The sequence below is a fragment of the Calliopsis andreniformis genome, chromosome 3 (assembly GCF_051401765.1).
Source record: "Calliopsis andreniformis isolate RMS-2024a chromosome 3, iyCalAndr_principal, whole genome shotgun sequence".
Classification (NCBI taxonomy): Eukaryota; Metazoa; Arthropoda; class Insecta; order Hymenoptera; family Andrenidae; genus Calliopsis; species Calliopsis andreniformis.
The window spans coordinates 1,215,323-1,227,378 of NC_135064.1; the positions used below are offsets into that span (position 1 = coordinate 1,215,323).

General features: G+C 37.0%; 1 protein-coding gene across 7 annotated transcripts in view; it reads right to left on the reverse strand.

The window, feature by feature from the left end:
- LOC143177589 (spondin-1) overlaps positions 1-12,056 on the reverse strand; it is a 219,721-nt gene that overhangs the window by 116,583 nt on the left and 91,082 nt on the right. The gene's annotated exons all lie outside the window — the stretch shown is intronic.

Sequence of the window (12,056 nt, forward strand, 5' to 3'; positions counted from 1 at the left end):
TAGGATGTTCGGCGGTAGGTGTCAGAAACGTTAAAGATTCTACAAGATAAAATAAAACGAAAATGTATTTATGGCTTTGTTTCAGAGTTATGAATTGTTACTATTTAAAGAATTAGGTGGTTATTTAAAAAATGAAATTGACCTTCATGTTTTCATGATCAAACTTTCTTTTTACCAATATGTCCTCCTTGATACCGAATAACTTTATGAAGAGAGGATTTCGATATGTCGCATAGTTCAGGAGAAATTCAAACTTCGTTAAGATAGGACATTCTGCATAGGTGTGTACAATTTCGCCTACGTTTTCGAATTCGTCACCCACAAGAAACACATAAAGTAGGAATTAGTAATGCTAAGTAGTATTAACATAAAGTGTTTAAAGACAAGAAACGTCAGTACACAGTGTTTCGACCAAAAATTTCAACGTGAGGAAGTAGGTAGTAAATCTTTTTTATTAAACACAACATAATTGATAATACTTTTTACTTTGTGAATACGTTTTGTAATTTATGAACTAGTAGTAGCTTCAAAGGGAGTACAATCAGATATGTCAGAGCGGCAACATTACCGACAAAATTAAGCAAAAGCATGAGTTCACGCCATACAACTCTTCGTCCTTCAATGAGAAGATTTTGAGCTGGGAATGGATTTATTTGAAAGAGAAAAGTTCAATGTAGCCAAGACAACTGGCGATTTAACGAAATTTTCCTGATATTTAGTAATACGAGCGTTGCAAAGTAGAGCAAAAAATCTATTATTTACAGCTATGGAATTCAAGCATTTTTATGTAATTTAGAGACTATTTTGAACTATTTTTGAACGAAATCACGATTTGACTGCGTTGCGTTTAACCTTTTAAAGGTTTTGAATGAACATTTTCCCAGCTCAAAATCTTCTCACGTAAGGTTGAGAAATCGCAGGGTGTAAACCCATGCCACAGTATTGCTTTTTGCTAGGTTATCGATAAAACAGAGTAAAAAATATGACACATTTAGTTGAACTTTTGTGAATCAAGCAGCGCCTAATTAGAAAGCCCGCCGACGTGGAATCGGAATCTGTGATAGTCAAGTTGACGCTGCGAGTTACTGACAATTTCTCCATCCACTACATACATCACCGCGGGAGTCGTACGTATATGAGCTCGGCACTTCGGGGCACTTCGGACAGCTTCGGAAAGTCAAACAAGAAAGGGAATGTAAAATGAACCTTACTCTCTTGCTCTTGAAACTGAAACATTGTCTAAGTCGCGGGTAAGCAGCACGAGCCATGCGCAAGGGTTGTACAAAATTTTGAGGGATGAATCTAGAAATTAAACGATGACATTTTGTGGAATACCTCGTGCCAATATAGATTTCTCATTAACAATTAAAACCAATCTATACATACAACGAGTCACAAAATTATTAGCACACGCACGGAATTAACAGAAATATGAAAAATAAAAAGACAATTAAAGAGTTTTCAATGCTTTCTATTTTAAAAACATAATATATAGACTTCGAACTAATAAAACTACTAAATAATACAACAATATTATCATTTATAGTCGTGAAAAAATTAAGTGTAACAATTTCTTACTCTATATTAGATCACAAAATTAATGGTACATGTAATGTATTCTACGAAAAACAATGGATCTACTCAATACCGATCTTATGTTTTCTCCTCTACTTTACATAGACTCAGTAGAAGGCATTGTAACGTTCAGTCAACAACAAAACAATTAGCTTGTAGAATTTAATAAGACAGAATACAATAGTGTGCTATTATAGTCGGAAAAGGAACAGAAACCACTTTAAAGATAAGAAATTTATTTCTCATCGGAAAAATGGAAAATTATACAGAGAGATCGGGAATATGATAAACAGAAGTTTTACAACTGTAAGAAATATTATTAAAAGATTTGAAAATGAAGGTAATAAAACTGGTCGGGGAAGGAAGAAGTTATTAAATTCAAGCGAAAAACGATTTGTTGTTCAAAAAGTCAAGCAAGATCCGAAAATACGTGCAACAAAAATTAATGCTCTTCTTCAAAATTTTTCTGACAAAACTGTTGCAGATAAAACAGAGTCCGAAGAGTGTTACAAAAAAATTCATGTAATGATCGCGTAGCCAGAATGAAACCGTATGTGAATGACATAAATCGAAAGAAACGTGTAGAATTCGCCAAAAAAATATATTTCTCAACCTACTGAGCTTTGCAGAAACGTACTATTTCGTGATGAAAGCAAATTCAATATTTGGGGATCAGATGGTCATGAAAAAGTGTAGAGAAAGCCAAACGAAGAAATGAACCCCAAAAATTTCCGTTCAACGATTAAGTACGGTGGCGACAATGTCATGGTGTGGGGTTGCATTAGTTACTATGGTACAGGAAAATTAGAATTTATTACTAAAGTTCTGAATAAAATGATATATTTAAACGTTTTGAAAAATAATTTGAAAGAGAGTGCTGAAAAAATGGGCATCTTGAACACATTTCAATTTTATCAGGACAACGACCCTAAACATAAAGTAAGAACCATTCAGGAATGGTTATTATATAATTGCCCAAAGGTTATAAATACATCACTTCAGTCACCGGACTTCAATCCCATCGAGATAGTGTGGGATAGACTTGACAACAAAATAAAGAAACATTCAATTACTAACAAAACAGGTCTGTAAAATGAATTGGTAAAAGAATGGTACAACATTGAAAAGATTATTTAAAAAATGTAATAAAACAAAAAGGATACCCTACAAAATATTAATCACAATAAAATTATTAAAGTTTACGATGTGTGCCAATAATTTTGTGATCTAATATAGAGCAAGAAATTGTTACACTTCATTTTTTCATAACTATAAATGATAATATTGTTGTCTTTTCTACCAGCTTTATTAGTTCAAAGTCTACATATAACGCTGTTCAAGTAAAAAATATTGGTAATTCATTACAATTTTTACGTTGTCGCATTGTAATTTTATTCACGACAAAGAAAAAAAATATTGAATCCAAAATCACATTACTACATAAGGTCTAGTGAATAAAAGTATAAATTTTATTTATATAATTACTAACGTTTATTAAATATTCTACTTTAAACAAAAGAATGTCTGGTTTTAACGTTACAATAATATTCGGACACTTTTAAAAACTGATTTTTTACACAAGTTTTTGCACTAATTTTTACAAACGAATAATAATTCAATATCGTGTAGTATATTCTTCTTGACGAATGACCTTTTCTAATCCTTGAAGCAATCCTTTTAATCCCGTGGCGGTTGTAATAATTTTGAACAATTATACAGCAAATATTACTATAAAATACGTGCCTTATGCTTAGAGTCATTATCTTGATAATATTTAAATATATTCTGAGTCCCCATTTTTATTGCACTTTTACGTAAATTATTTTTTAAAATATTGAGGTATGTATTTTTGTCCGTTATATTATCAATAAAAATAAATTTAATTAATTTGGTTGGCCTTTTTGCGGAATAGATCCTATTCGGTCTTCATACTTTTAATAATATCTCCCACTGTACTTTTACTAATTTTAAGTATTGCTGCAATTTTCCTATGCGATTCACATTTTACATTGTAAAAAATGACAAGTTGACGTATGTTGTATGAAGTGTTTTTCTTACTTTTCATTATTACCAATGAACTTAGTAAATATCTAAAGACAACTGATTTTTCGAGGCTTGAGACAGTTTACATAGACTGTAATGTTTGTAAACATATCTCACAATTGCATTAAATATCATACTAACTCACGCAAATTGTTTCATTCCGAGGAGTCCGAATATTATTGTCATGGTAAAACTAGACATTGTTTGATTTAAAATAGAATACTTAGTACATTTTAGTAAGTATATAAATAAAAATTATGCTTTTATTAACTAAACCCTATACAGTAATGTAATTTAGAATTAATTTCTTTTTTCTTGCTTACAATGCGACAAAGTAAAAATTGTAGTATCCGAATATTAAAGTTATTCAGTGTATATGAAGCTTGGAAATAGTGAGGTACTGTATAAACACCAGACGAATCTTTAAATCTAATTGTACCGAAAACCTTATAAAAAGAATTCTTTATATTCTGTATTCTTTGTTTTCAGTTTATTTTAATATGTATGTAGAATCATCCTTTTCCCAGTTGTATCACACGCCCTGCCACATTGTTTATGTTCAGAAGTTAGTAGTGTCCTCAAAAGCGGTTGGATGACTGCAAATCATAGTTTCATTAAAAGCAACACATCCTAGGTTCGATACTCATTGTCAGTATATAAAGAACTATTTTTTTTTTTAATATTTAAATTGCCTATAACAGTATTTTGCAAATATTTAAATTTCTTTATACAAATTTTCGTTTATAAATACATATCTAACACACAGGTACATTTACTTACATACTTTTTTTTTATAGGTACATACTTTTTCCTGCTTCTTTCTTTGTATTTTATCGAGGAATTGCCACTACCTAATTATTGTTAGCTTTCAACATCTAGGATGTAGATTATATAGCTATATTATTATCGCGATAAATATGAAACAGATGTCTTTTCAAATGCTTCATCTAAATATTCTTAATTTAAATATTTAATTTTGTATAAAAATAAAATAATACATATTCTGCATAATTTATTTATTTTAATGGAGCTTCAAAAATTTGGAACATCTTGGACTTCTTGAAGACTAGATCCACCACTGCCTCCTTTTACAAGTCAAAAAAAGAAAATATTTGGGCAACTAAAAAGATTGTGGGTGGCTTGTGTCGCTTGCGGGCAACTTGAAAAATTGTATCTTAACGTTTCAAGAGCGACAGAGTAATGGTCACATCTGCTTTCCTTCTGGATCTTTCGCAATTGTCTGAAGTACAGACTTCTATACATATAATACACTAGATTGTGAACTCCCTATGTATAGCTGTAGACGAATTTACCCAAAAAGTATGTACTAAAGTGACGGATGCGCGATAAAAATGTGCAAGTATATAAGTACCTATACATACTGCAAGTATATAAGTACCTATACATACTGCAAGTATGTAGGTACCTATGCATATGTACATAATATGTGTTGCATATTTTTCCATGCAGCGTTCATTTTGATCTTGGTCGCATTGAAGCTGATTGAAGCGTCGATTAACATCGGTTTTTAGCAGCGTGTAATAAAAGTTATTTGTTTAATTATGCCTACCAAATGTATAGTTGATTACTGCGGAAGCATAAAAACTAAAGGTTCCGGAATTGGTTTCTTCCAGTGAGTTTTATTTTATTTTGAAATTGTATAAAACGTTTTATGTTAAACTTGATCTGAAACGTAATCTTTTATATTCGAAAACTTTTAGATTTTCGTTAAATGAGTCACAATTATTGTCAGCATGGATCGCAGTAATGAACAGAAAAGATTGAGTTTTTATAATACTCAAGAAACAAAAATGAACAGACTAAAATCAGATATAATCCCTTCAGAAAATTTATCTAAGGATACACTACAGAATTTAACCCCTTGCCCTCGACTATCTCCTCTAAGGGGACAAAATGAATGGAAACTCGGAACCTCCAAATGCAATAGGTCAAATTCTGTCACAGATACATGTAATTTCAATAATAATCTTTATTGATATATATATATTGATATATATATTGATATATATATTGATATATATATTATATGTACAAATGTACCAAATAGTATTTATTAACTGTATGGTTACATCAGGTATTGTGTATTAAGTTCATGAAAACCGAGCGAGTTATGTTAATTTAATTCCGAGCCGCTAGAAGTCTCCTGTCTAGGAGTTGTCTGTCACTGTTCTCTGTTACATTATTGTAGTTTTTGTCCTAATGAAAAAAAAGAGTATGCTCGTTGCTCAGAAATGTGTCAAGAGCAGTTATTTCCCTGTCATAAAAAGATACAATATTGGTGTCAGAAGTGGGATAGATTACTGATGCGAGATTTTAATCCGCGATTTGATCTGCGAAGTAAACGGATAAGAAGGAAGGGTGACGCAAAAGCCCAACACGTATCGGATCACGCTCATGCTATGAACACGTCGGTGCCGCCAGAATTACGCCTGCGACGCAGGCGTCTGCGACGAACATCGCCGGAACCGGAGGAAGCGATAAGGTTAGCGGGGGAAGAATGGCGGTGCAGCCGAAACTGCCGCCATTTTCTATGGCTGAGTACCGCATAGCAGACGAAACAACCGTTGAAGATTACTTTAAACGCCTCGACTGGGCCCTCGAGCTGTCCCGCGTCCCCGAAGACCAACATGATCACTACGCCAGGGTAGACATGGGCAAAGAGTTGAGAATAACGCGGTGAAATTTTTGGTGAGCCCGCGGCTGCCGGAAGAACTCTCGTACACGGAAATACGCAGTACACTCAGCAGTCATTTTGACTGAGCAAAAAACAAGTACGTGGAAAGCATTAAGCTTTGTCAAATCATGCAACGCAAAGGCGAGTCGATTACAGAGTTCACCCTGAGGCTTAAGTAAGGCGCGACGCATTGCGAATATGGGGAGTTTTTAAATCGAATGTTAATTGAGCAACTCCTGCACGGTCTTGAATCGCGTGAGTGTCCGAGGAAATCGTTACGAAAAAGCCGGCTACATTTACCGAAGCGTACGATATCGCGCACGCGCTCGAAACGACGCGCAACATGACGAATGAAGTTGCGATGACGAGGGCCCCCGCGATCCCCACTACAAGTGAGACAACGAATAGGTTAGGATATGCGTCGCCGAAAACGAAAGCAAATATGAGAAGGCCATCACGCAATAGGTCCATTTCCCGCGATCGAAACCGTCTACATGCACATCGAAGTGCTTCGCGAAAAAACGAACGTGACCGTCCAGACGGATATTCCTGTCAAGGATGTGGAGGTTCGCATCGGCGTAACCACTGTAAATTCCGGGATGTTAAATGTCATAACTGCGAAAAAAGAGGTCACATTGCAGAGGTATGTAGAAACAAGAAATCGACGGAACCTACAGATCAGGTGTCGGAAACTGAATTACCGGCTAAGAAAGTAGATATAGTGCAACGCTTGAACGACATACGCGATCGGACAAGCGGATGATTAATGTAAAAATCGATGGATTTGACCTCGAAATGGAACTCGATTCTGGAGCACCCTGTGCAATAGTAAATAAGAAGGTATTACAAACAATTAAATCGAATTTCGTTTTGCGACCGTGTCCGTTGCATCGGCCGGTTACCGGTGAATGTTACCATTGGAGCAATAACTCAAAGATTAAATCTATACGTCGTCGATGCTGAACTGGAAACGCTCTTCGGTCGGGAATGGATCGCACTGTTCGTGCATGAAATCAACTTTGCCAAACTGTTCTCGCAGCCAGGGCAGGTGCTCAGAGTAACTTCGAAAACGCCATGTTTAACGCCAGAACAGGATAAAAGACTCAAAGAGCTTTTGGAACACTATGATGATGTTTTCAGCGATACGCCGGAAAAACTATCAGGTACTCCGATGGGGGTTCATTTTAAACTAGGGGCAACACCAGTTTTTTGCAGGACATGAGAAATTCCATTGGCATTGAGTGCAGCGTATGCGAAAGAGATCGATGCAAAAATCTCTTCCGAGTTCTATGAAAGAGTCGAACACTCGGAATAGGCTTCTACAACCCATGTTGTAGCCGAGAAGAACGGAAAGCTGCGGATAACTGGCAACTAGAAACCAACACTAAACCCGCGAATTGTTATTGACGAACACCCGATACCAAGAGTCGAACACCTATTCAACCGCATGAAAGGAGCCAAACTGTTCTGCCACTTGGATATTACCGATGCCTACACGCACCTACCAGTCGACGAGGAATTTGCTCACGCTTTAACGCTCAATACTCCGACTCATGGGTTAGTTCGCCCGACAAGAGCAGTTTACGGAGCAGCCAACATCCCCGCTGTTTGGCAACGCAGAATGTAAACTGTTCTGTAAGATCTTACAAATGTACTGAACTTTTTTTGACGATGTAATCGTTTTTGCAGATGATTTTGAGAATTTGTTGCTGGCTCTTGTTGCCGTTTTAGAGAGAATTAAATCCTACGGACTGAAGCGAGTGAAATACGTGTTTGGCACGCCGACCGTGGAGTTCTTGGGACATACAATAGACGCCGAATGCATCCATAAATCGGACAAGCACGTGAAGGCTAATCGCGACGCACCGAAGCCGTCCACCCCTGAAGAATTGCAGTTGTTTTTGGGTAAAGCGACGTACTACAACTCTTTTATTCCGGAGCAGTCTGCTGTAAATCGACCGCTCCGGGACATGCTTGTCGCCGAGTCGTTTAAATGGACGCCAGTGGCTGAGAAGACCGGGAAGCCTTGATCTCACCTAGGGTCCTCATGCCCTATGACCCTGCACTACCTTTATTATTGGCGACGGATGCCAGCAAGACAGGGTTGGGTGACGTTCTATCTCACCGGTTGGCCGACGGTCGGGAACGTCCTATCGCCGCCTACGCGAGCCGCACAATGACTGCCACGGAGCGGCGGTATCCACAAATAGATAAAGAGGCGGTCCAAAAGTTTTTTCATTATCTATACGCACGGCACTTTACGCTAATCGCGGACCACAAGCCGCTGATGCAAATACTACATCCAGAAAAGTCTTTGCCGATCTTATGTATCAGTCGTATGGCAAACTATGCCGACTATCTATATCATTTCGACTATGATGTTACATTTAAAGCTACGGAAGCAAATGCTAACGCAGATTACTGCTCTCGCGCACCGTTACCTACAACGGAGAACATCGTGAACAAGATGTCTTTAAAAGAAGCGGAAGAGGTGACGGAGTGGGACGAATTCGACGAGTTCGTGTTGTGGCAGGTGAAACAACTCCCATTGAATGCGGATAGGATTGGCCGGGAAATGAGGAAGGATGCCAACCTGGGGAGAATCGTCCAGCTGTTAGAGACAGGCAAAGACCTTGCTCGCCATGGGGTAAAGGCACCCGAAGTTAGGTATACGCTGGCAGCTGGCTGTTTACTGTTCGAGCATCGAGTTCTTGTACCGCCTTCTTTACAGCAACCCATTTTCGACGACTTACAAAATGAAAATTTTAGAAATGGAAGGGCTGGCAAGATTGTTTGTTTTTTGGCCTCGCATTCATGCGGATATAGAACGCGCGGTTTAAGCGTGCGCCGAATGCGCTAAGCACGCGCATACTCCACCGAGGTTTCGGGAATATCACTGGGAGTATCCCAAAGGTCCATGGGAGAGGATACACATTGATTATGCAGGTTCTGTCGCTGGCGCAATGTTGCTGATAGTTGTCGATGCATATGGAAAATGGATGGAAGTGAAGACGACGAGCTCGACGACGGCAGCCTCAACAATTAAACTGATGGATGAGCTATTTGCATCATACAGCGCTCCAACTACGGTCGTCTCCAATAACGGACACAGTTTGTATCTGAGGAATTCGAACGATTTCTTCAAGAAAGTGGCGTAAAGTACCATAAACGTACAGCGCCGTTCCATCCCTCTACGAATGGCCAAGCAGAAAGATACGTGCAGACGGTCAAGGATGCACTGCGAGCGATGTCAACTACACCAGGTTTACTGCAACGAAACCTTAATGAATTTCTTCGCCAATATCGAAGAGTGCCTCACACAACCATGGGCCAGCCTCCGGCACGATCTTTCTTGGGGCGGGACATCTGCATTCGATTGGACGCGATTAAACCGGACGACATAGGCACAAGAGTCGCAGAGAAGCAACGTGCCGAGTTCGATACCACGTTTCGCACGTTTAAACCGGGTCAATTAATATACTGTCTTTCAGGTAACCCTAGGATGAGTAAATGGATCTCAGGAACAATTGTAGCCCGACTGGGTGATCTCCATTATGAGATCGACTACTTGGGTAGACCGCTTCAAAAGACACGTCGACCAAATCAGAGGCCACATGAAGGAGCGAATGGGAAACCAACCAGCTGTCCACTCCCAGCCACAGAACGAGAACTTCACTGGCGAGAGCCCGCCACGTCGGGTGCATTTCTATGGGGACTCAGTGCAGTTGATGACTGCACCTACGCCACCGAGGGAACGAACCTCAACCCCAAATTCTTCAATGTATGCATTAGAACAATTTTAGTTTGTTCAGATTCCTAAACGGAGGAGGAATATTGTGTATTAAGTTCATGAAAACCGAGCGAGTTATGTTAATTTAATTCCGAGCCGCTAGGAGTCTCCCGTTTAGGAGTTGTCTGTCACTGTTCTCTGCTACATTATTGTAGTTTTTGTCCTAATGAAATAAAGAGTCAAGAGAAGTTATTTCCCTGTCGTAAAAAGATACAGTATCAGGCATACATGCTTCAACATCACAAAGTAGTCAGTGATTTGAATAATGAACTTCAGAACGATGAAGGTATTTGAGGTTAATATTATAATTTATATGAATTGTAAAGTTTTGTATTGTTTTTATTGTATTATATATAGATGTATTATTATTTACACCTTAATAAAAACCAATTTATTTCTTTTACAATAAAAAATGATATTATTAATAGTAAGTATTATTTTCATCTAATATTTTACCAGATTATAAAAAACTGACTTTTAGCATAAATACATATTTGAATGGACGTTCAAATTTTAGCGCTTGTTATGCACCTTATCGCCGCGCATACGCTGTAGTCTATGTACCAAATTCGTAGATAAAAGTTGGGACACTTCAGAGACAGAAGCTAGCAGTCTAGTGTATTATATAGAAGTCTGTGGTTCGAAGCGCCAAGACACGTATACGTGGCTGTATAGTAATATTAGAGTCCCTCGAGGGAGAAGTCGAACACTACGGCCATTTTCAAGCAAAGCGGAAACGGATATAGGGAATAACAAAGCGATTAAATTCAAACTCTGTAAATCTGGGTCCCTTTTTACACGGCGGATTCGTATTGTGTAAAAAAAGTAGTGTAAGAATTAATTTGCAAAAAAGTATCAAATTTATGTTGAACTATACAAAAAGCAATTTCAAATATGAAAATGCATTCACTAATAACATTTTATTTCATAAACTTATAAAAGAAAATTTACTGTATTGAGTAAAATGAAGAAAAAAATAAAAAGAGATCTAATGTATGTAATATATGTATACAATTAAATATTTTTAAGCATCTTACATAAAGTTTGTTACTTTTATTCATCTTAATAAATATTTAACATAGTACTTATTTGTATGAGTGTACTGAAATGTCACTGTATACATGTACACGGTAGAAATTATAAAGCGTTATAATTGAATATCTTCAAAAATATTGATTATATGTAAAAATATTTCAGATAAAAGTTGTTCAGCACTGTGAGGAATATCATGTGGTGAGACTTTTATGGTGAGACGCGCAAAAGTGAAGTGAAGGTCACGACCACTTTTTCAAATGGAACCAAACTTTTATTTTTTGCTAGTATTGTAGACTATTTTAAGACGAATTTGAGAACTACCTATAGAAGGTCATTCAAGGTCAAGCTTGCAGGGACATGCCGAAAAGATGATTGACATCAATTTATTGATAATTTAACGTAATTTATTTGTACTTTAGTAAGTGTTTAAAACACTTGTGCTTTCTTCAATTTATTTTCAAAAAATTATTTGATTTTCGCTTCACAAGTTCATTGTGTATTCACTTCATTCACACGTTTCGTGTCTTCGAATTTTCATGCTAAAACAATAACATGTGTGTAATATCAGCCCTACTAAGGACAACATCAAAGTCATTGTCAATGAAATGAAAACAAACGTATTTATGTATTATTGTATTCTTCTACAGGATAGTAAGTTTACTTTCATCACTATTCGTGTTAAGTTATCCTTTGCTGAACGGTGCATTTCTTAAATTTGGTGTAAAAATGTAAATGTTGCAAAATTCTTTTGATACATTTATGGTACTAGGAGACTGCAGGAAAAATTACAGAATGGCTGCAAATTTGTATGCACGACACTACCCAGATCGACCATTTAAATCGCATATGACATTTAAGAAACTAGAACAGCGTTTTCTCCGTTCAGGTACTGTGCAAGTGAAAAGAAGTCGACCTCGA